This window comes from Martes martes, assembly GCF_963455335.1.
Source record: "Martes martes genome assembly, chromosome: 11".
Taxonomy (NCBI): Eukaryota; Metazoa; Chordata; class Mammalia; order Carnivora; family Mustelidae; genus Martes; species Martes martes.
In genome coordinates, this window is record NC_137899.1 from 56,293,400 (window position 1) to 56,320,229 (window position 26,830).

The following is a 26,830-nucleotide window of genomic DNA, read 5'->3' on the forward strand; positions in this document are numbered from 1 at the left end:
GAAGCTACTCAGGAGGTAATGTCATTATCTGTTAGGCTTGCCTGAGACTCTAGGCACAGTAAACTACCTGATCCCTTGGATGACTGTATGTCTCTTACATGAAAAATAGATTCTTATTAGACTCTTACACTTTATGGTACCTGCCATAGATCCTTAATATTCCCAAGGTATACACTCTGAGACCTCACAGATCAAATGTTTGAACATGCAAATGTTTATGTGGGCTTCTGGATTTCTTCTAAGTTAAATTTCTAGCTTGAATGCTGAGTTTCCTCCTAGGACAGGTTAGCCGGCTTTTCAACTTTTACTCAAAATCTTTTTCTCGGGCACCTGGGTGGCTCAGTGGGTTAAAGCCTCTGCCTTCTGCTCAGGTCATGATCCCAGGGTCCTGGGATCCAGCCCCGCATCGGCCTCTCTGCTCCGCGGGGAGCCTTCTTTCTCCTCTCTCTCTGCCTGCCTTTCTGCCTACTTGTGATCTGTCTGTCAAATGAATAAATAAAATCTTTTAAAAAAAATCTTTTTCTTACTTGATAGTTATTTTTTTTAAGATTTTATTTATTTATTTGAGAGAGAGAGAGAGAGCGACAGAGAGAATGAGAGTACAAGTGGGTTAGGGCAGGGAACGCAGAGGGAGAGGGAGAAGCAAACACACTGCTGAGCAGAGACCCTGACTCAGGGCTTAATCCCAGGACTTCAGAGATAATGACCTGAGATGAAGGCAGATGCTTAATCGACTGGAACCACCCATGTTCCTCATTATGGCTATTTTTTTTAAGATTTTTATTTATTTATGAGAGAGAGAGAGAATGAGCAGAGGGGAGGGGCAGAGGGCAAGGAAGAAGCAGACTCCCTGCTGAGCAGGGAACCCGATGTGGGGCTTGATCCCAGGACCCTGAGATCATGACCTGAGCTGAAGGCAGACACTTAACCAACTGAGCCATCCAGGCGCCCCTTGATAGCTATTTTTAAGTCAGGTTTATTGGGATGTAATTTATGTAGAGTAAAATTCACCTTTTTCAGATGTATAATTTTATGAATTCTGATCAACACATTCAGTCATATAACCATATAAAACATTGCTACCACCCCAAAATGTTCCCAGGTGCCCCTTTGTGGTCAGTCCCCAGCCTATGCTTGTCCCTATGGTTTTAAATTTTCCAGAGTGCCATATAAATTGAAACAGATAGCATGCAGCCTTATAAGACTGGCTCTTTTTGGTAGGATAATGCAATTAAGGTTTGTCCTTTTTGTTGCAGAGTATTATTGCCTCGTATGAAATTCGTGGTGTAGAATGCGTCACTGTATGGATGCATACAGTATGGGGATACCACCACAGTTATCCCTTCACAGGTTGATGACCATTGGGTTGTTTACAGTTTTGATTGGTTATGAATAAATCTACTACTATAAATATTCACATACTAGTCTTTGCGTGTTTTTATTTCTTTTGGGTAAAGACCTAGAAGATAAGTTAGGTTGTGTAGTAAGTACATGTTTAATTTTATAAGAAACCGTCACATGGTTTTTTCCAAGTGTCCGCACCATTTTATATTCCACCCACAATGTATGAGAGCTCCAGTGGCACAGAATCCTTGGCAACACTAAGAAGACTGTAGTAAGATCTCACTGTGTTAATTTACATTTCCCTAATGACTAAAGATACTTTCAGTGTTTATTTGCCATCTGTATCTCTTGTTTTGTGAAATGTCTGTTCAAAATGTCTGTTGATTTTTTTAATGCGATTCTCTGTGTTCTTATTATTAAGTTGTTAGAGTTCTTTGCATATTACAGCAATCAGTCTTTTATTAGATAGTGTTTGTAAATGTTTTTTCCCAGTGTCTTCTTTTTCTATTTTCTCAGCAGTGTCTTTTGAAGAATAAGTGTTTTAAATTTTGATTATGTCCAGTGTATCAACTTTTGCTTTTCTGGTCTGCACTTTTTGAATGCTATTTGAGATCTGTTTGCCTAACTCAAGTTCACAAAGATCTTCACATGTTTTCTTCTAGAGATTTTATAGTACAAGTTTTACACTTAGATCTATGATCTATTTGGAGTTATGCTTTTAAAAGACTGTGACATATGGGTCAAGGTTCCTATTCTTATATGTCCAGCATATATTGTATGTATGTATTTCAATCTACCCTTTCTCTATTGAATTACTTCAACAATTTGTCAAAATTCAATTGACCAGGGGCACCTGGGTGGCTCAGTGGGTTAAGCGTCCGCCTTCGGGTCAGGTCATGATCTCAGGGTCCTGGGATCGAGCCCCGCATCGGGCTCTTTGCTCAGCAGGGAACCTTCTTCCCCCTCTCTCTCTGCCTGCCTCTCTGCCTACTTGTGACCTCTCTCTCTATCAAATAAATAATAAAATACTTTTAAATATTTTAATATTTAATAAAAATATTTTTAATATTTTATTTAATATTTTATTTATTTCTTTATTTGTCAGAGAGAGAAAGAGAAAGAGAGAGAGATAGAGAAAGCACAAGCAGGCAGAGGCAGTGAGAGAAGCAGGCTCCCTGCTGAGCAAGGAGCCCGATGCGGGACTCGATCCCAGGAGCCTGGGATCATGACCTGAGCTGAAGACAGCAGCTTAACCGACTGAGCCACCCAGGTGTCCCAATAAATAAAATCTTTAAAAAAAAAAATCGATTGACCATATATGAGTTGTCCTACATTTGGATTCTACTTTAGGAGTTAGATAACTTTTCCTCTAAAGGGACAGATAAGAAATATTTTGGGCTTTGCAGGCCATACAGTCTCTGCTATAACCACTCAAATCTATCATTACAGCAAAATAGCAGCCATAAACAACATGTAAACAAGTGAATCTGGCTGTGTTTCAATAAACCTTTATTTGCAAAATAGGCAACAAGCTAGACTAGACCTTCAGGCTATAGTTTGACCAGTCTTGCTGTACTCTATTTCATTAATCGATATCTGTACTTTTATCAATACTGCACTATCTTGATTACTGTGGCCTATAAGGTTTTGGGGTTTTCTTTTCTTTTTTTCTTCCAAGTTTTTATTTCAATTCCAGTTATTTAACATACAATATAATACTAGTTTCAGGTGTAGGATTTAGTGATTGATCACTTACATACAACTGCCAGTGCTCATCACAAGTGCCTTCCTTAATGCCCATCACCTATTTAACCCATCTGCCACCTACCTCCCCTTCAACAACCCTCAGTTTGTTCCGTATAGTTAACAATCTGTTTTATGATTTGGCTCTCTCTTTTTCCCCACTACATTCATTTGTTTTTTTTCTTAAATTCTACATATGAGTGAAATTATATAGTATTTGCCTTTCTCTGACTGATTTATTTCGCTTAGCATAATACTCTCTAGCTCTATCCACATGTTTGCAAATGGCAAGATTTCATTCTTTTTTATGGCTGAATATATACCATTGTATATATATACCCCAACTTCTTTATCCATTCATCAGTCAATGGACACTTGGGCTCTTCCAATAATACGCTCTTGTTGATAATGCTGCTATAAACCTCAGGGCTCATAAATCCCTTCAAATCATTATTTTTGTATCCTTTGGGTAAATACCTAGTAGTGCACTTGCTGGATTGTAGGGTAGTTCTACTTTTAACTTTCTGAGGAAACTCCATAGCATTTGTCAGAGTGGTTGCACCAGTTTGCATTCCCACCAACAGTACAGGGAGGGGTTCCCCTTTCTCCACACCTTCACCAATACCTGTTGTTTCTTGTACTGTTAATTTTAGCCATTCTGACAGATGTGAGGTGATAATTTTGATTTGTACCTCCCTGATGATGAGTGATGTGGAGCATCTATTCATGTGTCTGTTAGCCATCTGGATGTCTTCCTTGGAAAAAATATCTATTCACGTCTTCTGCCCATTTTTTAACAGAATTATTATAAGTTTTGAAATCAGGTAGTAGAGTGATTCCTCCAAATTTTTTCTTTTTTCAGAATTGTTTCCACCATTCCTTTGTTTCAGCCATTCCCTTGCAGAATTGTTTTGGTTATCCCTTGCTTTTCCATTTCCATTTAGGATTTACTTGCCACTTGCTATAAAAGAAAAAGTCTGCTGGGGGCGCCTGGGTGACTCAGTCAGTTAAGCAACCAACTCTTGATTTCGGCTCAGGTCATGTTCGCAGGGGGCTTGGCATGGAACCTGCTTAAGATTCTCTCTCTTCTTCTCCCTCTGCCCTTCCCCCACTTCCTCTCCAAAACAAAAACAAAAACAAAACTCTGCTAAAAATTTTTATTAGGATTGTGCTGAATTGATAATTAATCTGGAAAGAATTAGCATTTTAACAATCTTGAGTCTTGTAGTCCATGAACACAGATACTTACTTCTTTAGAGATTTTTATCCTGTTATCAATGCTTTATAATTTTCAGCATACAAATCTTACCCATATTTTGTTAGATTTATACATAAGTGTTTAATGATTTCAGTTCTATTGTTAAGTGATTTTTTATTTTAACTTAAATTATTCTTTGCCAATATATAGAAATATAACTGGGTTTGTGTATTGAGCATGTATCCTGCAATCTTGTTAAATTCACTTATTAGTTCCAGTAGCTATTTTATTTTTTTTAAAAGATTTTATTTATTTATTTGACAGAGAGAGATCACAAGTAGAGAGAGAGGCAGGCGGGGGGGGTGGGGGAAGCAGGCTCCCTGCCAAACAGAGAGCCAGATGTGGGACTCGATCCCAGGACCCTGGGATCATGACCCGAGCCAAAGGCAGAGGCTTTAACCACTGAGCCATCCAGGCGCCCCTATTCTTTGGGATTTCTTATCTAGACAATCATATCATCTGTATATAGAGACAGTTTTATTTCTTCCTTTTCAATATCTTTGCATTTTTTTTTTCTCTCCTTATTCACTGGCTATGACCGCCAATAAAGTGTTAAATAGCAGTGGTGAGAGTACACAGTTCTCCTTTATCCCTGACCTTAAGGGAAAGCATTCAGTCTTCCACCATTACATATAACGTCAGCTATAAGCTTTTCATAGATGTCCTTTATTAAACTGAGGGAGATCCTCCTATTTCTACTCAAGAGTTTTTATCATGAATAAATACTGAATTTTGCTGAATGCTTTTTTGGGCATTTATTGAGATGATCAAATAGTTTTCCTTCTTTAGTCTATTGATACGGTGAATTGCAGTGATTTAGTTTCAATCTTGAGCCACCTTGCCTTCCCTTGTTCAGAATGCATTATCTTTTCTATATCTTGCTGGATTTGATTGCTAATACTTTGTTGGTGATTTTGGGGTCTACGTTTATGCAGGATAATGGTTGTTAGTTTTTATTTTCTTGTGCTGGTTTTGTCTGGTTTCAGTATCAGGATAATGCTGACCTCAAAAAATGATTTTCTGGGGTGTCTGGGTGGCTCAGTGGTTTAAAGCCTCTGCCTTCAGCTCAGGTCATGATCCCAGGGTCCTGGATCAAGCCCTGCATCGGGCTCTCTGCTCAGCAGGGTGCCTGCTTCCACCTCTCTCTGCCTGCCTCTCTGCTTACTTGTGATCTCTGTCTGTCAAATAAATAAATAAAATCTTTTTAAAAAATGATTTTCTTACATCAACCCTCCCACTAGAAATCAGACAGCTTTTCGATTTTCACCCACTTACTTGATGACCATTTTATTTTATTTTTTAAAAGATCTCATTTATTTATTTGACAAAGAGAGACAGAATACAAGCAGGAGGAGTGGGAGCGGGAGAAGTAGGCTTCCTGCCAAGCAGGGAGCCCCATATGGAACTCGATCCCAGGACTCTGGCCTCATGACCTGAGCCAAAGGCAGATGTTTAATGACTGAGCCACCCAGGTGCCCCATTGATGAACATTTTAAAACATAGCAGCCTCTTCATGGTGACTCTCTATATGAAAAAAGAGTGTGCATTTGGCAAGACCTCTTTAGGATATAGCTACCAAACAGTAAGGTAGACATACCCATTGGTTCAGTAACTGGCTCCAGAACCCTAACCCCTCTATATTAAAGAAAAATTCTAAGCCTCAGCACAATTGCATATTAGTGTACCTCATTGATTTCTTACTGGCTTACTAGCTAAAACACATGTTAAATCAGATTGAGTCTGGGTCTATGTAATTGCTAATCTAATTTTTGTTTCCAAAAACAAAAACAAAACTCACTCTCACTAGATATAAAATCTCCTTATGGGCAGGGCATATAATTTATTCACTTTGTATTTGCATTGCTCATAAAAGGCTTGGAAAATCTTGGACATTAGCATAACTTATTTAATAAATGAATGAGCACTCTAAAAATGAAAACCAGGCTTTTGATTTTTAGTTCAGCTTTTTCTTGTACAAAGTTCTTTTCATTTCACAATAGAATACTGTCTGAAACAACATACATGTCATAAACACTAAAATGTAAATCTTTCACTGCTACTGGAAGCGTTCAATTTGTCTTTGGGTTTTACAGGAGAAAAGCCAAATGTTACTAGATGTAAGTAATGTTTATTATTGGGTTTTCTTTACATGGAGGTTGTAATAAACCTCAAGATCACATTTAAAGCTTAACAGGCTCAACCTGCCAACTACACTACTAGACGTTATACTGTTGTTTGGCCTGCAAAAATATTTTTTATTTAGGCTTCAAAATCTCCTTTAGCTTTCAAAATAACCACAATTTTACACTTATGACAGCTCTGTGTCTGTGTCAGTAAGAGAAAAGAAAATCCACATGATGCCTTTTTAATATGTACGTACATCATGCATCAAGACAAAAAAAGGCATTTCTGAATTCCACGTGTTCACGCCCGCTGATCAGTTAGTTGGCCTACACCACAATGACATCTACTGGCACAACCAGCACTAAGCACCCAGGGTTGATCTTCAAAATGACAGAGCAGTTTTGGGTCTTGCTCTATAATTACTGATAACCTGAATTACAACCGCCTGAATTTCCTAAGAACAGAGATCATGTGTTTTTAAGCTATCTCTAGGGCCTAATATTTCTGTTTGTCACATTAAAGATGCTCTAAAATGTGTTGGATGATCACGAACATAATTGCCCATAATCTAATAGTTTAAAAAGCAATATTGTAAGGGTTAATTAGACTAAAAAATAATAATAGTAAAATGTCTAAAATGGACTTTCTTTGTCTTTTTGGTTGTTAAACCTCTCGTAAATTCTAAGAATGAAGATAAGTCTTGGGTGGCTCAGTTGGTTAAGCATCTGCCTTTGGTTCAAGTCATGACCCCAGGGTCCTGGGATCAAGCTCTCTGCTCAGTGGGGAGCTTGCTTCTGTCTCTCCCTTCTGCTCCCCCTGCTTGTACTCTCTCACTCTGTAAAATAAATAAATAATATCTTTAAAAAATAATAAGTCTTACATTCCAAAAAAGAAAAAAATCACACACAATTTTACATACAATCACACAAAGGTCTAAATCTGATCCGTCAATTCTAGGTTAAAACCCCAGATCAGAAGGTACCAATATGTTTTAGGACACTTGAAAATGTGTGTAAACAAATTAAAACAACAGTGAGATGTCACTATGTACCTATTGGAATGGCTGAAATCCAAAACATTAACATGATCAAACGAGAGCAAATATATAGAGCAATAGGAACTCTCATTGTTGGTGGAATGTGAGGTGTTACAGTCACTTTAGAAGACAGTTTGACAGTCCTTATAATACTAAACTTTCATTATGTGTGACCAAGCACTCATACTGCTTGGTATTTACCAGAAAGAGCTGAAATCTTATGTCCAAACAAAAATCCATATGCGAATGTTGACAGCAACTTTATTCACATTTGCCAAAACTTGAAAGCAACCAAGATGCCCTTTAGTAGGTGAATGGATAAACAAACAATTATAGATCTACAATATAAAATACTATTCAGCAATAAAAATAAACAAGGCACCTGGCTAGCTCAGTCAGCAAAGCATGTGGCTCTTGATCTTGGGGTTGTGAGTTTGAGCCCCATGTTGCATGTAGAGATTACTTAAAAATAAAATCTTAAAAAATAAAAGAAAACCTGTCCAGTCACGAAAAGATGGATGAAACTTAAATGCATATCGCTAAGTGAGAGAAGCCAGTCTGAAAAAACTACGTACTTTATAATTCCAACTATACGACATTGTGGAAAAGGCGAAACTATGGAGACAGAAAAAGTTTAGTGGTTGCCAGGGGTTAATGGGAAGGGAGGAATGAATAGGTGAAAAATGGGGATCTTTAGGACTGTGAAAGTATTCTGGGTGATTCTGTAACAGTGGTCACATGTCATTATACATGTGTTCAATCCATAGAATGTTCAAAACGAAGAGTGAATTCTATTGCCAACTGTGGACTTTAACAATAATAGATTAATACAGGTTCATTAATTGTAATAAATGTGCCACACTAATGCAAGATGTTCTTAACAGGAGAAACTGTGAGGAGGAGGGAGTTAGTAAGGAGGAAGGGAAGTGTACAAGAACTCTCTACTTTCAGCTTGATTTTTCTGTAAACCTAAAATAGCCTAGTAATTTAAGAAATAATAAGAAATACATTTTTATCCTATTGAGACATATTCTAGGATCTCTTTGTTACAGAAAAAATGCATATGATCCCATAAGGAATGAATTGAAGAGGCTTACGTTCCCATGTTTTGCTCTGCTACAATTTTAAATGACACATAATCAATGCCAGAAGTTTATTTTGTAAGTGTTTGTGTAAGCAAGTCTCTCCAACAGAAGGTTATTTTATTTTGTTATTATAAGCCCTAAGGAGAAAAAGACTTTTTACTCAATCCTTGGTTTTTGAAATTAAACATTTTATTTGGTGTGCTTTTCATTTTGACGTCCCTTGGGACTGAGAATTGCCTTTCTCAGAAAGTACTATAAATCAACCGTGAATTGCTGGGGTGATAAAGGGAAAAAGGATGATTCCATTATAGCTTCTGCCAAGAGCTCTCAGGAACATCTAGCAAGGCCCTGCCAACAAATGTTTAATGGTATGGTAGGGAGTTCTACTTCCTGAATCCTTGGGAAAAACCGAAAATTGCTTTTGGCCTGTCAGCTCCGTTGTAAAAAGTCTTAGGCTTTAAAATTGATTACCATTTTATCCCAGAAAGCAGAATGGCAGTCCAGCAAATCAGGATTTCTATATGCCCTCATCTGAACCCCTGAAACTTACCAAAGGGGAAATATTTTTCACTCATCTCCATAAAACTCAAAGGTAGGTAGCATTTACAGAAATGGCTTGAGCAAAGAACTTGTTGAGCAAAGGACGCAAGAAAGAACTTTGTCTTTTGGCCCGGGTTTTTTGGAGTTTGGGTCTGATAACAAAAATTTCACAAAATAACAACCTTCTGCCTTCAGGACTGAGCAGGCCTAAACGGAGTGAGCAGGAAAAAATCATTGTCAGATAAGATCATGGCTGTAGCTGTTCATATTATCCAGGTTAAGATAGTACTTTGGTCTCGTGATATTAAATGTGGTTGGTTTGTGTCTTAGGAAAAAATTCTGTCCCAAATGAAGACATAAAACCAAAGGAAGTGAATCTCTGTGCCCCCACTGGAGGCCAACTTTGCACTTAGCTGCTCAGGCATACCCTAGTGCATGTACAAAGTCTAGTCTACTGGGGCTTCTGGGAGAGAAGTAGACCACACGAGATATGGGGAGCCTTAGGAATGTCTCCTGCCAGCCTAAACTCTGGTTAGAAATCCATTTATTTATCTTATTTGGTAAATTGCCGTTCTTTCTGGTTTTTCGCTATATATTGCAATTATAGAAGTCACTAATGCTCTTGGGTGAATTCATTTGTCAGATTTCCTTCTTCTGTAGCATCTGGCTAGAAATGGAGCCTTAAGGAAATCACATACTCTTTTTTATTGAAGTATAATGAACATAAAATGTATTAGTTTCAGGTGTACAACATATGGTTCAACAATTCTATACATTATTCAATTCTCACCATGGAAAGTGTAGTCACCATAGAACATATTACAATGTTATTGACTATATTTCCTTTAGTTTACTTTTCATCTCTGTGACTTTTCTATTTTATAACTGAAAGTTTGAACTTCTTAATCCCCTTTATTTATTTTGTCCATCTCCCATCCTTCTGATAACCACCAGTTTGTTCTCTGTATTTAAGAGTCTGTGTTTGCTCATTTGTTTCATTTTTTAGATTCAACATACAAGTGAAATCACGGCATTTTTCTTTCTCTCACTTATCATACTTAACATAATAACCTTTAGGTCCACCGATGTCACAAATGGCAGGATCTCATTGTTCTTTATGATTAAGTTGTATTCCATTGTGTGTGTGTGTGTGTGTGTACCACATCTTCCTTATCCATTCATCTATTTATGGACACTTGAATTACTCCCATATCTTGGCTATTGTAAATGATGTTGCATTAAACATAAGGGTGCATATAACTTTTTGAATTAGTGTTTTCCTTTTCTTTGGGTAATCATCTCTTATATATCTATTGAAGAGAGAAGAGGAGTAATTTTGGAAGAAGAAAGAATTGGGACCCTTGGAGAATTGCCCAACACACCATAGCCACAGCCGTTCTGTTTCAAGATGTTTTTACAAGCAGCAACAGCAAGTAGCCATGCATCTTTGCTTCCTACTTAGTACCAGCTTCCTTTGCTGAGAAATTCAGAAGATAAAATACCTAGTGGGTAACTGCAATCTCCTTGCCCAACATTTCCCTCTTCTTCGAGTTCTTAAAACCACATTTTACTTGCTGAACTCTTTTGGCAAGACGTTGATTTCAGATACTGCACTCAAGTCTAGTTATCTTCAGGGCAGAGAAGTCTGAGCTACTATACTCAAAGCAGCATCAACCTGATTTCACTGGTCACTTGTTATCAATCAGACCTATCAAAATAGGAAGAAATGAGTACACTGGGAGAGGCAATGTTGTAGACAAAATGTTACAAGCAGGTCATATTCTTAAAATCCATTTATTAACACAAGCATATATTAGGCACGGAGAGTCTAGAATTTTGGCTCAAGCTGTTCAGGAGCAGAGTCAGGAGTCAAATCCAAGCCTATGTGATTGAAGCCCACATTATTTCTACATCCTCTCAATGATTCATCAAGTTTCAGCCACTATTTTACGTGCTTTATATTCATTAACTCATTTAATCTTCCATGCAGCTCTGTGAAGAAGATAACATTATTACCTCTATTTACACATAAAGACACTAAGGAAGTGGCAGCTGAAATAATTTGCAACTAGTAAATGGTAAAGCTTGGACTTGACTCCAAGTAACCTTGAAAATACAATAATGCTTCTCTTAAACTGAAGTTCAAGATTTGTCTTCTTACACGTAGATCAAATTGATGGATCAGAATAGAGAACCCAGATATGAATCCACAACTACATGGTCAACTAATATTTGCAAAGCAGGAAAGGATATCCAGTGGGCGGGGCGGGGGTGGGGGTGGGGAGAGGGAGTCTCTTCAACGGATGGTGTTGAGAAAACTGGACAGCAACATGCCAAAGAATAAAACTGGACCACTTTCTTACTCTAGACACAAAAATAAATTCAAAATGGATTAAGGATCTATGTGAGACCTGAAACCATAAAATCCTAGAGAACACAGGCAGTGACCTCCTTTACATCAGCCATAGCAACTTCTTACTAGAGATGTCTCCTGAGGCAAGGGAAACAAAGGCAAAACTAAACTATTGAGACTTCATCAAAATAAAAAGCTTCTGCACAGCAAAGGAAACAATCAACAAAAATAAAAGGCAACCCACAGAACAGGAGAAGATATTTGCAAATGACATATCTGGGTATGGGGGGTTGGGTGAGCCTGGTGGTGGGTATTATGGAGGGCATGTTTTGGATGGAGCACTGGGTATGGTGCATAAACAATGAATTCTGATACACTGAAAAGAAATTTTTAAAAAAATTTTAAATGACATATCTGATGAAGAGTTTGTATCTAAAATACACAAAGAACTTATCAAACTACCCCAAAACAAATAATCAAGTTAAGAAATTGGCAGAAGACATGAATAGAGATTTTTCCAAAGAAGACATTCAGTTGGCTAACAGACACAAGAAAAGATGCTCAACATCACTCATCATCAGGAAGATACAAATCAGAACTACAATGAGATATCATCTTCAACCTGCCAGAATGGCTAAAATCAACAACCCAAGAAACAACGCGCATTGGCGAGGACGTGGAGAAAGGGGAACCCTCCTGAACTGTTGGTGAGAATGCAAACTGGTGCAGCCTCTCTGGAAAACAGTATGGAGCTTCCTTGGAAAGCTAAAAATAGAGCTACCCTATGATCCAGCAATTGCACTACTAGGTATTTACCCAAAGGATACAAAAATAATGATTTGAAGGTATATATATACCCTGATGTTTATAGCAGCATTATCTACAATGCCAAATTATGGCGATTATTGCCCAAGTGTCCTTTGATGGATGAATAGATAAAGAAGTATATTACTCAGCCATAAAAAGAATGAAATCTTGCCAGTTGCAGTAACATGGATCCATAGAGAGTATCATGCTTAGCAAAGTCAGTCAGTCAGAGGAAGACAAATACCACATGATTTCACTCATAGGTGGAATTTAAGAAACAAAACAAAAAGGAAAAGGGGGGGAGGGAATAAGAGAGATAGAGACAAACCAAAAAACAGAGTCTTAACTATAGAGAACAAATTGAATAGTTACCAGAGGGGAGGTTGGAGGGACGGGTTAAATAGGTGATGGGGATTAAGGTGGGCACCTGTGATGAGCACCAGTTGTTGGATGGACGTGTTGAATCACTATATTGTACACCTGAAACTCATATTATGGCGTGTGTTAACTAACTGGAATTTAAATAAAAACTTAAAAAAAAGATCTTCTTCTTACAAATGAATTTTGAATTCCTCCTAAGTAAGGATTAGTTTTAGCCATTGGAAAACATCTCTCTTCCTACTGCATCTCCCCACCCTAGTTGTTCGTCTGGAGCAGGTGATGTCATGAACTTTGTGAACGCAGCACACCGTAGTCATCCAGCAGGCTCACTCGAGTCAGCAGTAGGATTCAGAGCTTAGCTCCCAGCTGTGTAAAATTGGGTAAGTCCGACAACCTCTCTAACCTTCAGCTCTCTTATCTATAAAATGAGGATATTTAGCCCTACCTTCATTGTTGTGAGAATTAAAAATGAATGTATGCATAAATATTCTCAGCCCAGTGTCTGGCACCATTCAATAAACGGTACACACCATCACCATCACCACCACCACCATCATCATCATCATCATCACTGTTGTGATTATATCACTGTATTACTATTATACCAGGAACACAAAACATGACGGTGAGGATGCTTGCCATTTTTTTATTATACATTTGTGTGCTATTTCAAAGGGAGGTACTCAGATTTACAATCCTGTGAAAAATGACTCATATTGTTCTTTCTCAAAAACATCTGAACCAAAGAGTGGGAATTTGGAACAATAGTGTGCTTTATGTTAAAACACCATGTACCAAAGAATGAGAGTTATTTATCACAAGTGCAAACTCAGAAATTTGAATACAATGTTTTGCATTAATCCATGTGGCAGGGATGAGAGAGGAGCCTTAGTTATTAAGGAGAATTGTCTTGAACACAGAAGAACAGTGACTCATCAGAGTAGCCCTGTTCACACAGATCCACTATTATGAACCTTTGGAATGGCTCCTATAACAGACACTGTAGATCCAACTGTATTCTTCCCCTCTTCATCACTACTGGAATGTCAGATGTGTTCAAGTATCAGACAGCAATATGCTCAAGGAAGGTGGATTCTGCCTCCAGGAATGAATCATAAGCAACCAAAGCCAATCATGGTTATTTCCATTTCCCCTTACTTACATTGGCTTAAGGATGAGAGTGTAACACAACGGGGGTCAATTAATTGTGAGGAAAAATCAGCTGGGTGGGGGCACCTAGGCGGCTCAGTGAGTTAAGCCTTTGCCTTAGGCTCAAGTCATGATCCCAGGGTCCTGGGATGGAGCCCCGCATCAGACTCTGCTCAGAGGGGAGCCTGCTTCCCCCTCTCTCTCTGCCTGCCTCTCTACTTGCTTGTGATCTCTCTCTCCGTCAAATAAATAAATAAAATCTTTTTTAAAAAATCAGCTGGGAGTTAGTAAAAAGATTTTCTTTCCTGATAGAAGAGAAAGTCACATGAGAAGAAAACCCTTTCCTTTCTAAGTATTATCAGATGAAAGCAGAACATTTAGAACAGTGGCAGCTATCATGTGACCATGAGGAGAAAGCCAAGAGGACTGCAGCCTCTCTGACCAAGAGCTCAAGCATCCTTAAGCCTTCTGAGACCCCCACTTCTAAACTTCTTTTTATGCTTGATAAAAGACCCCTATTGTTTAGCCATCGTTAGTCAGATAATCTGTTACTTACAACCACCTAATTAATCCAAGCCAAAATCCATTTGGTTCTAAGCTAAACCCATTTTGTGTGAAATTAGCTCTCTATGTAAAGGATATGTTACAGGGGAATAAGCAGTACACAATCTAACTAGGCTCTTCCCAACATTATATTGTCATATAAACCCAAATTCCCTCATATATTAGCATGAAAAAAGGATGAAAAGAAGATGCACTCCCTTCCTTGTCCTCAGCTCCCTCTTTTTCTGTCTATCCCCCATCAATTTAGGGATAATCTTACTGAAATCCTTCATTTTTACATGCAATTCCATTTATGGCTGGAGGTATTCCCAGCCCTTCCTGCCACCTTCCTGGCCAAGAGAAGCTCGGAGCCCTCTCCAGGATTTCAGCGACTTTCCACCTCAGGACCCCATGGGTCCAGTCTCCAGTGGCCTCTTGAGCTGCTCCCACCCCAGACCTTGTTACCTCTCATGTCAAACCCGTGACCTTCTTTAGGTTCCACAACATCAAAACCAAAATCACACACATATAATGTTCCAGAATACAGTAGATTCCGCCTAAGATTTCAGGGGAGACGGGGAGAGCTTACACTTAAGTAACCTAGGCACTTCATTTCATTTTTTTTTTTTTTTAAGGCACTTCATTCTTAAAAGACTCCTGGGTTAGGCTTCTACCATGGACTTCTACTGGCTTTGCCTAATTCTGGCCTCTCTTTTTCTTGCTGCCTCCTTTCTCCACTTTCTTGCCTTTCTGTCCCCTTCCCTGTCCTTCCCCTCGTGTGATAGATCTTACCCCCAGCCCCAAATCTTAACCACAGCCCACATCTAAACCCTCACCAGACTTACCTTCTCTCCCAAACGTGGCAGACACACTCTGTCTATTTATCATAAAGCTGTGGCCAGGACTTGGGAAAAGCAACAGAGCCAGTATCCATGGAAAAGTTTTCCTATCCGGGCACTGAAGGAGAGAGAAAAGGGAGCAGTTACTAAAACCAGAGGCGTGTGTGGAAAGGACTACCAGTCGGCTTTGGACACTTGGGGCGGAAGGGGCTAGAGGAATAAATACCCTGACCTCACCATCCTCCTCCCTATCTCTAGCCTGTGTCCTGTTTTTGCTGAATTCAACAAAAGCCAGAGAGAAAGGGAGCCCTTTCTAGGGCAGTTCATCCAGTCTAGCCTCCCAATGCAGGGAGCAGGAGAGAAGAGAGTAGAAAGTAAATCAGTAGAGGACATTCAAAGAAATCTGGCCCAGGGGCTTACCCAGGGAGGAGGTGACAGAAATGGGACAAAGACCTGGGCCTCTGGCCTCAAGCCCCATCTTCCCTGGCCAAAAGCAGAGGAGAAACAATGGAGATGACTGGAACGCCAGGGAAAGAAATATTTACTAATCGTAGACAGTGCTCCTTCTCCTAAGCAGTGTTTGGTACGTAGTGAATTCTCAGTGCAGTTTTACCAAATAAAGGGAATAAGTGAATGAGGAAAGAAGTCTGACCAACTCACCTTCTACAGGGATTCAGCCAGGCAAGCTCACAGGCCCCACTGCCCTCCACATCCATGAACTTTCCTAAGCCTGCCCACCTGCCGGCTCTGAGCCGGCCAGCAGCCTCGGGGGAAGTCAGGCCACTAAGTCTCGGGCTATTCCGTTCTGACTCCACCTCGCAACACTGGATGGATAACCCCAGCATCTACCCAGCCCGATTTGCCCTCAGGCATACTATGGCCCTAAAACAAGCTCTGGTCACCAAAAGTGCACAAGAACGTTAAAAGCCGCAACCAGCCCTGGTTCTAAGTTCTGTATAAACTGTGCATCCAGATCCCGGTGAGCACAAAGAACACTAGGTTAGAAGTAGGCTGAGCAGCGTCCCATTGCCTTCTCTGCCTTATGTCATACATTTATTTATTCATTCAACATCCTCTCTAATAACCTCTCCTGTATCTAGCACTGTGCCATGTGCTGGGATTCCGATGATTTTTAAGACTCTGTATCAATCTTCAAAGAGTTTATACTAACCAGCTGGTGGCCCTGGACAACTCACTCAACTTCAGCTTTCTCATCCGAAAGCACCTGGGTGGCTCAGTCAGCTGAGTGTCCAACTCTTGATTTTGGCACAGGTCATGATCTCAAGGTCCTGGGATTGAGCCCTGCATCAGGCTCCGCTCAGCAGGGAGTCTTCCTGTCCCCCTCCCTCCTGCCCTCCCTCCATTTGCGTGTGTGCTTACACGTGCTCTCAAATAAATAAGTAAATAAATGTCTTTCAAAAATTTTTTTCCAAATATAAAATTACAACATTTGTTGAATAATCCAGACTCCACGGAGAACAGACAGAAAACAGCATAATTTTTCTCCCCACTTTCCTTGCAAATTGTTCTTTTCTGTCCTTTGGATAAAATCTTCAGCAAATCTGATAGCTTTTCTTACCCTTCTCGGGCAATAAAGGAATATTTTCTCTCCCTCTCTCTCTCTCTCTCTCAGATCTTAAGTAATCCAATTCAGTAAAATATCTAAACCCTGAACTCTCATCTAATTGAGACCATCTCCTGTCCCTCCTTTCAGCTCAGGTGGAATTAGCATCAGGACCTTCAGGGGTGCTGCCTCAGTTTCCCTTCTCTGTCTCAGGTTATCCTTTCCCGCATTTGCTGGCTGCAGTTCAGCACCCTATACAGTACAGGTATGGAGCCAGGGGTACAGAGCAAGATAAGGGGCAGAAATGGTCCCACCGGGCCAATCGAGTTATAATCTGAATGTGCTAGTTTCCGAATGCATGCTCTTCATCTCTGGGATACTATGTTAAGTCCTTTGGTGAAGCCCCAGCCCTTACCCTCTCTGCACCTTCCTACCTCTGGGATCAGTGGTCCCCATTTCCCTTGATACCTCCTCAGGCGACCTGCCTCCACTGCCAGGGTCATCTGTAGCTTCTTCCTGCTGTGGTTGCCTCACCCTTATCAGGAGGCCTTGGGGGGCCTATAGTCCATTTCAAGATAAAAATGTAACCCACACCCAGGTTTAATCTGCAGGGCCCCTCCTGGCCCAGAGGAAATATGCTGGTGTTCTTGACCAACTGTCAGACCCAGGCCCAGCCTCTCAGCTGCAGACTATTTAGCTGTGAGTCCAATGTCAACCTTACGTCCTTCCAACCCCAACATAACAAGTGCTGTAAATGGCTCCACTGAAGCTTATGTCACGTAGCTTCAGATGAAAGTTGAGTCTGTCCCTTCTGCATCCCACTTTCTTGGAGGCAAGAAGAAGAAAAGCATAGCATCCTGCCCCTCTTTCCAAGTATCCTCAAACTTGAATGCTTCTCATGTTCTGAAATAGTCTGGGAGTGGGTCATGAGCTGATGGCAGCAGAGTAAGGCCATCCTGAGGTAGCCTAGCCTTTTCCTTAAGGTGTGAGAGCACTTGGTATTATATTCTTTTTGGCCTTTGAAGCTTCCACTGAAACTCCGAGATAATAGGAAAATTTCACTTACTATCCAATTCCCAAAGTATACTAGAATATTAAATAAGTTTCAAAAATGAATATCTTCTCTCAGAGACTCTTCAATATCCTTTCTGGGGGTATACCCATCTAGTTGAGGAAGATCACTGTTTTATACATTAAAAAAATATTAAGTTTTCTTGAGGTTCTTCTTGGGGCTTCAGGCATCATTGAGTCCGCTTAAATTCGGTGCTTGGAATCAAAGATCAGTAGAGACCTCTTCCCAGATATAATAAAATATCTAACTTTGGTGAGCTATAAATGGTGGTTGAATTTGACAAAGTTTACAGCAAAAACTGAAAATACTGAGACTCTTAGGCCCTACTACTATTAGGGTCCCTTAGGTTCTTAGGACTGAACAAAATCCATCTACAGGACTAGTTAAGACCTGAGCTTTGAGACATCATTCCAATCACTTGTTTGCTTTCCTTATGAGGAGAAACTTGGGGTTGGGATGCTCATATAAGGCCATGAGGTAGGCTCAAGATAACTGTATCCTGGAGATCTGAACATGCAACCTCAGTCTCACTGGCCTTGTGCTCATGCCAACTGGGTTCCTATTGCAGAGAGTCGTAATACGATAGTGGTCCCTAGAGTGCTGTTTCTCCCTTTGTCCAAGAATGGTTCTAAAATACTTGCAGCTCTTCTGTTGACTGGATAATCAATCTCAGAGTCCAGATTTTCCTGTAAAGTGTATACCAATATGATTCTGCATTTTAAAAGGATTTTAAAGGCCCCGGGAGATAGCTGAGAGAGATACTGTCTTCTACTAAGACACTTGTAACTCTCAGTGTATCACTCCACAGGGTATGATGCTATCAAAGTGTTTTGTTATCAAGGTGTCTCCGTTAGCCTGGGTGCCAACCCAGTTATAGAAGAGAAGAAGTAGATGTGGTGTTGCCTTCTCATTGGAGATATCAGTTCATCTCCCAGATCTTAGCAAGTCCTGGTTGAGTTGGGGATTGTAGTGAAATGTCCTCCAAGAGATTCTACAAAACTCTACTCTGGATAGGATTGGAGAAGCTGAATGATACCTATGAAGCATTTTCTATTTCTTAAAAGCTCTGAAGAGCAGGGGCAGCATTAATTCTGTGATGTATGGCTCCTGCTAGAATAGTAGGGGGCCGCCCACCAAGGGAAAAGATGGGATCCCCTTCAGAGGTGCTTAATGCCACAGAGCAGCAGTTCATTGTACCAATGTTGCATATCCCAGGGTCTGGCCACAGAGAGAGGGAACAGGTAATCATGACAATGCAAATGAGACTTCCTTTGATCGGAGATTAAGGGTGAGTGATAGACATGACAAGGATTTCTATAGTCTAACCTATAATGACAGGTGATTTTGAGATGAGCGATTTATTTTTCTTTCCTATTAGATAATTCTCATCACCCCCTGGCTGCTCCCCCAACCCCCAAACTACACACATACAAAAAGCTAATGACTGTTTACAAGTGAATATCAACCTTCATGTCATATATACTCTAGATTCTTCTCTACCATGTTGCCTAAGAAGATAATAGATCTAAAAGTGGAAACAGATCTGATTTCCTAAAATATTACTCAACTTGAGCCCTGACAAATACGAAGTGTCAGGGCAACAGCAGGACTTTGAAACATCCACATGCTTTTCCCTTTTGCTTTTCCTAGTCATGACTTTCTCTTGAACAAGCTAAAAGTATCCAACTGGGTGCCTATTGTGGGGAGGATGGTAATTATGAAGGAAAGAAGTAATAGTCAGCTTCTGATATGCAAGCTAGGATTTTGCAATGAGAAATTGTCAAGATGAAAGTGATTTTCTGCATCTCTTTGGCTCCACTTAACATGTTAAAAACTAGATATGGCGCACCAAATCATAGAGCTTTTCCTCTTTTGTCTATAAAACTATGCCAAGGAACTTCCTACTCTGCGGTGGATAAAGAATGTGATAGAGGAGAAGTTAGAAATAAAACTTTCTCTTGTGATCCACGGGATCATGAGAAAGAAAAGAGCAGTCAGAGGGAGGGAAAGGTGAAACTCATGAAACTCACTTTCTCATGAAAGTGAGAAACTCGTGTTCCAAGGTGGTCATCTTACCTGTGAGGTATTCTGGAGGAGCTACATTGATTGACTTCCTCTTAGCATGAGATCCCCCAGCATGATTAGGAAATTGGAGTGCTAGGGTCCCTGGGAGAAGTCGGGAGGTGGGAGGAGAGAACCTAATTCATACTCCAAAGCCTGCCTTGGTGACATGGACACCGAGGTGAGAGTCTGCAGCCTGCCTTGGGACTGTTGTGGCAGTGGGAGAGATGATCCCACAGTAGAAGTATTCAGGATGGACAGCCTGTCCAGGTGCTGGATGGGAGGGACTTAGAAAGGTCTACAGCCAGAGAGAGCTGAAATGGGGCCAAGCCAATGACAAGGGTAATGAGGCCTGACTGAACCAGGAAAAGAGACAACTTGAGCAGCTACTGAAGTTTTTAGCTAAAACTTGAATGAACTGACCAGTACACAATCAAAAACCAGGACAAGGTCATAGCGACCCCGCTCCCTACCCATACTATAAGAATATAGTAAGCTATACTCTTTCCCCGTGTGCTTTCAGAGAAGGAGCCCTATGTACACTGATAAAAGATCAGTGAGGAGTAAAAATATGAGAATCTGAGAATCACCTAATGAAGTAGCTTAAATTACTAGATCACAATACACTCTAAACCAAATTAAACTGAATTTGTTTGGTTTTGTTTTATCTTTCTTGCCACCTACCAGGCACAAGACCAAATCACTATAGACAGAATAAAGAAACTAGATCTCTTCTAAATTTCTATGTCATAAGTAATTTTGCAATCCTGCTTCAAAGAACACTAAGATCAAATAATGTTAAGGTCACATCATATTGCATTTGACCCTGTAAAAATAAATGATTATTCACTACTCAGAACTTTGTTGTAGCTAAAGTCTTTAATTTATGAGAGGCTTTTGAGCATGGAAAATGATAACTACTATTTTGGTTCATATCCAATATTTTGATCTAATATATACATTAAGGGTGATTATGTCATTTGCTCAGAATTTTCCTGCCCTCTCTCTTTTGACACAGTTTACTGTAGGCACAGCATTCTTCCCTACCTCTTTGATATTGGCCTTGGCCCTGTGACTTGCTTTAGATGATGGAATGTGGACAGAAAAGAAAGCCTGTCAGTTTTGAGCCAAGGAATTAAAATAGTCACATGTTTCCACTCTCCTCTCTTGCACTTCTGCCACCTGCCTTAAGAAAAGCCCTGAGTGCCACAATAGAAACACACGGAACATGCCTAAACTCAACTCAAAATCTGAAGGAGAGCCACACACGGCCCACCTGAAGGCCATGAATATGAAATAAGTGATTGGGGGGTTACATTTTATACATCAGAACTGTAAGAGAAAACTGATGCATTAAGCAATTATCATTTATTTATTTTGTTTTAAAGATTTTATTTATTTATTTATTTGAGAGAGAAAGAGAGCACAAGTAGAGGGAAGGGGCAGAGGGTGAGGGAGAAGCAGACTCCCTGCTGAGCAGGGAGTCCAACACAGGGCTACATCCTAGGACCCTGAGATCATGACCTGAGCTGAAGGCAGACACTGTGACTGAGACACTCAGGCGCCCCTTAGCATTTCTTTAAATACTAAGTGACTAACGTTATCCTAAACATTTACACGCTATTCATAGAACTGGTAAACCAAATGACAGATGTAAGAACTTAAAATTTCCCAGTTATTCCAACATTGATTATAAACTTATTGAAGTATACTCTCTAAATAATTACTTAAAATCACAAATTTTACATATCGATTCATATAAATGTTTTAAACAACTTAGAAACAAAACATGCGCATAATATTATATTGATTACTAGCACTGCAGGTTTTGGGTGGTCGAGTGATTGGTTCTCAACTGGATTTGGAATCTGATCACACAGTCCAGATGATTCTACCCCAAAGACTAGTTATTAAATTAAATCTCTATTATACAGATCTTCTTCAACTTACAGTGGGGTCCCATCTTAAAATAGCAAAAATAAAAAATGCATGTAATACAGCTAGCCTACCAAACATCATACCTTAGTCTAGCCTACTTTAAACGTACTCAGAACAGGAGTACCTGCATGGTGCCATTGTTTAGGCATCTGACTCTTGGTTTCAGCTCAGGTTGTGATTTCAAGGTTGTGATCTCGGGATCCTGAGATCGAGCTGGCATCAGGCTCAGTGCTCAGTGTGGAGTCGTGGAGTCTGCTTCAGATTCTCTTTCCCTCTGCCCCTCCCACTAGAGGTCTCTCTCTATCTCAAAGAAATAAATGACTCTTTCAAAAAAAATAATCGTACTCAGGACACCTGGGTGGCTCAGTCAGTTAAGCATCTGCCATCAGCTCAGGTCATGATCCCAGGGTACTGGGATGGAGTCCTGCATCAGGCTTCCTGCTCAGTGAAAAGCCTGCTTGTGCTTTCCCTCTCTCTCTGACAAATAAAATCTTTTTTAAAAATTGACTTAAAAATAAAATAATAAAATAAATTAAATTAAATTAAAAATAAAAAAATAATCATACTCATATTAGGAGTTAGTTGGACAGTTAGGAAGTCAGGGCTAGGGTCCCCAACAAGAAAATATGGTGTCAGAACAGCTAAGATAAAACAACACTGACATCCTGTTTTCCAGCTTAGGCAAGCCCACACCCACACTAGCATTCTGTTTTGCAACCTTTGCAGAAATGACTTCTGCAAAATGTCCTAAAATAAGACAACCACAAAGCATTTGTCCCTACCAGGGGCAAAGGGCAGTTAAGACATCAGCCCCCAGATGTCAGCAAAAAAGACCATCAGCACATAGACATTAGCCCAATAGGTAGACAGATACGTGACCAAAGCCCTGATTGGCACAACTCAGCACACCTTGACTGCTTAAGATAGTTCTGCAAAGGAGCTCATAGAAACCCTTAAACTTAGAAACTCCAATGGCAGCCCTCTTGGGTCCCCTCCCTCTCCGGGAGCTTTGTACTGTCGCTCAATACACTTTACTTTGCTCTTCTTCTTCTTCTTCACTCTTCTTCTTCTTCACTCTTCTTCTACCTCTTCATTCTTCCAAGTGGCATGACCAAGAGCCATGGGCACTAAAGGCTGAGAAATCCTGTAATACTCAGAACACTTGCATTAGCCTAAGGTTGGGCAAAATCATCCAACACAAAGCCTATTTTGTAATAAAGTATTGAATGTTTCATGTAATGTATTGACTACTGTACAGAAACTGAAAAACAAAATGGCTGTATGGGTGCGGAATGGTTCTAAGTGGATCAGTTGATCACCTGTGTGAACGGGTGGCTGACTGCTGGCATCGGGCTCCTTGCTCAGCCAGGAGTCTTCTTCTCCCTCCAGCCTTCACCCTGTTCGTACTCTCTCTCTTGTGCTCTCTTTCAAATAAATAAGTAAAATCTTTGACAAAAAAAATTTTTTAAAGGATTTTATTTATTTATGATAGAGAGAGATAGCAAGAGCGAGAACACAAGCATGGGGGAGTTGGAGAGGGAGAAGCAGGGAGACCAATATGGCTCTCAATCCCAGGATGCTGGGATCATGACCTGAGCCAAAGGCAGACACTTAATGACTGAGCCACCCAGGCACCCCAAGATTCTGCATTTCTAATAATCTTACAAGTGATGCTGATGCTATTGGCCCTTGAACCATATTTTGCATAGCAAGGATGTAGAGTTATCTTCTTCTGGGTGGTGAGGGATTAAGCCTACCTAGTTAATTCTCTTCTTTGGGATAATTTTACTCCTTTATTTTCTTGGAATATGTTATCCTCCTGCATGGCTGCGGTGTGTGCTGAATAAATGTCAAATCTCTATTCTCCTGTTACTCCATGTAGCTGGTGGTTTGGGTCAGTTTTTCTCTTTCTAGGAATAATACCTACCTCCTCTGATGTTCCCTGCATACATTCTTTCTGTATACTATGTGAAAATTAATCATGGGAAACCTCACTAAAATAGAAGGAGCAAAAAAATAAAATAAAATAGAATCAGGAGCTTCAGCAAGGGAGCGCTCCAGTTCTACCACTAGTAGTCAATTGCAACTCCAACAGGAGGAGATGTACCTTACAAGTCAGTGCTACTTTACTATCCCAGCAGGAGGAAAAAAGGCTTCCTCCTCAGCCCAATAGCCCAGCCAATGAGAGACAGACAGCTCACAGCTCAGCCAATGAAAAGGCACTATACTTCAAACTCCTAATTTACTCAGATGAACTTTTTGTTTATAACAGCCCTCTCAACTTCCCTCTTTCTTCCATAAAAGAGTATACTTCTTTGTTTGGCATGCCTGCCAATCGTTGTTGCCAAGCTTGCTTGTCCTGGATGGCAATTCTCTGCTTTTCCCAAATAAACCCATTTTTCCTGGAAAATAACTGACAGTTTTATTTTTAAGGTTAACAGTAGACATAGAAAAAAAGACATTTGTATACTTTATAAACAGACTGTCAGGAAAAATTGTAAAAGACTTTGAAATAGGCAAAAAAATAAAAATTACCATCTATCCTGTCTAGCACACTTTTCCAAGTTTCATTGTCTTTGAACTTGTTGGGGCACAGGACACACTACCTCAAAATATGCATCTTGACACATGGAATATTTTAAGCTGGAGGAATATTTTAAGCTGGAGGAATTTGAGCAATGGCTTGTGTAAGAAGGACTTTCTGACCTTCTCCTGAAGCAAGTCATAAAATCTTCATGTAAGAGGTTGTTCCCTGCCTCCCCCCATACACTGAGGAAAAGAACATCCTTATCTCCAAGACTCCAAGAAGAATCTGAACAAACAAGTCTTCCTGTTTACCACAGTTTACTATACTAAGCTCATGCCCTTTTTTTGTCCTACCACATTTTTCTACTTCTTTCACTCTTCATCAACCCAGCACTGAAACCCTCGAGTATAACCATTTCTTCAGGCCTTCTTTTTCTTATGAAGTCTCTCTTGTCGCAAAGAATTTATAGTCAATAAACTCTTGTCAATGTCTTTTGTTCCAGAGGTCTTAGAACTTAGAGAGAACTTAGAAAGATAGAAGAATAACATATTTTTCCTCCACTACAAACTATTTTACAACTCTGTAAATTGCAGTGAACTAATAATAGTACAAATAATTTTTGTCTGTGTAAATGCAAATTAACAGTTGAAGGCAATTTGCTATTACCTCTAAATAGACCCATTTTGCATCTCTGTAAATGCATTTCAGCTTTCCTTATTGCCTGTAATATGTGGTTCTTCGCGTTCTCCTTTGACCAAGTAGTAACATGGGGCTGGTTCTCTCTTTAATTAATGAGTTAAATAATTCTTTCTCATAGATTTATGTATATCTACATGAGAAAATCATATAGATATAATGCCCTCTTTTAAAAATTATCTTTTAGGGGCACCTGGGTGGCTCAGTGGATTAAGCATCTGCCTTTGGCTCAGCTCATGGTCTCAGGGTCCTGGGATCAAGCCCCGAATCAGGCTCTCTGCTCAGTGGGGAGCCTGCTTCCCCCTCTCCCTCTGCCTGCCTCTCTGCCTACTTGTAATCTCTCTCTGTGTCAAATAAATAAGTAAAATCTCAAAAAAAAAAAAAGATTATCTTTTAGCAAGACAGAGAAATTGAAAGAAAAAACTACCAACTGTCTTTACCAATTAATTTCAATAAAAAGTAAAAATTGAACAAATCTATTCATCTTTACCATTCTTTTATTCACCTTTTTTTATTTTTATTTTTTAAAGATTTTATTAATTTGTTTGACAGAGAGAGACAGTGAGAGTGGGAACACAAGCAGGGGGAGTGCAAGAGGGAGAAGCAGGCTTCCCACTGAGCAGGGAGCCCAACGTGGGCTTGATCTCAGGATCCTGTGATCATGACCTGAGCTGAAGGCAGATGCTTGATGACTGAGCCACCCAGGCACCCCTTATTCACCTTTTTTAATATTTACTTTAACCTTCTTTTGAGTATTATTATGAACTTCCTAAAAATAATAATTTCATTTTTAATTTTTCAACATTTAGTCAGTGGAACACCTTTAACTTGGCTCCTTTGCCCTTTCGGCACGAGCGCTATGTGTTTTTGTTTTTGTTTTATTAAAAGATTTTATTTATGTGTTTGACAGGCAGAGATCACAAGTAGGCAGAGAGAGAGAGAGGTGGAGGCAGGCTCCCTGCCTAGCAGGGAGCAGGGCTCGATCCCAGGACCCTGGGATCATGACTGAGCTGAAGGCAGAGGCTTTAACCCACTGAGGCACTCAGGCGCCCCGCTCTTTGTGTTTTTAAAGAATCCTTGTTTTTTGGCAATAGAAGGTTATTTCCTGATCCATTTAAATCCCCACTCTCCCTCTCCCCACCTTCCCACCCACCCCCAGTCTTGGAAACTGCCGCAGTCCAAGGAGTCCAGGCTCCTTCAGTGGAGAAAAGTATCGAAGACGCAAATGTGAGCATTTAAACAGAGGAGAGTTGGTGAGGAGCAAACACCACCACCAGCTGGGGCATTTAAGAAGTTGCAGAGCTGAAAATACACAGCTCTTTAAAGTCTTGAATTCGGGGAAACTGGGTGGCTCAGTCAGTTAGGCATCTCCCTTTGGCTAAAGTCACAATCTCAGAGTCCTGGGATAGAGCCCTGCCTTGGGCTCTCGGCTCAGAGGGGAGTCTGCTTCTCCCTTTCAGTCTCCCTCTGTGCTTTCTCCCCACACTCTCAAGTAAATAAATAAAATCTTTAAAAAAAAAAAAGTCTTGAGTTCATACTGATTTTCCCAAGTATATTAAGTTACTATGTCCTACTTTTCTTACAGGCCATGGTTTTACTGACCTCTGAGACATTCTACCATGGTTCTGCTAAGGAAAAAATGTTAAACCCATAGAAACATACAGAAACATAGGTTTCCAGATACAAAGAGGAAGGGTTTGGGGGATGGCTGCAAAACAAAGTTTTGTATTTTAATTGCTATTTATTTCCTTGCTCTACTCTTGTATGGGT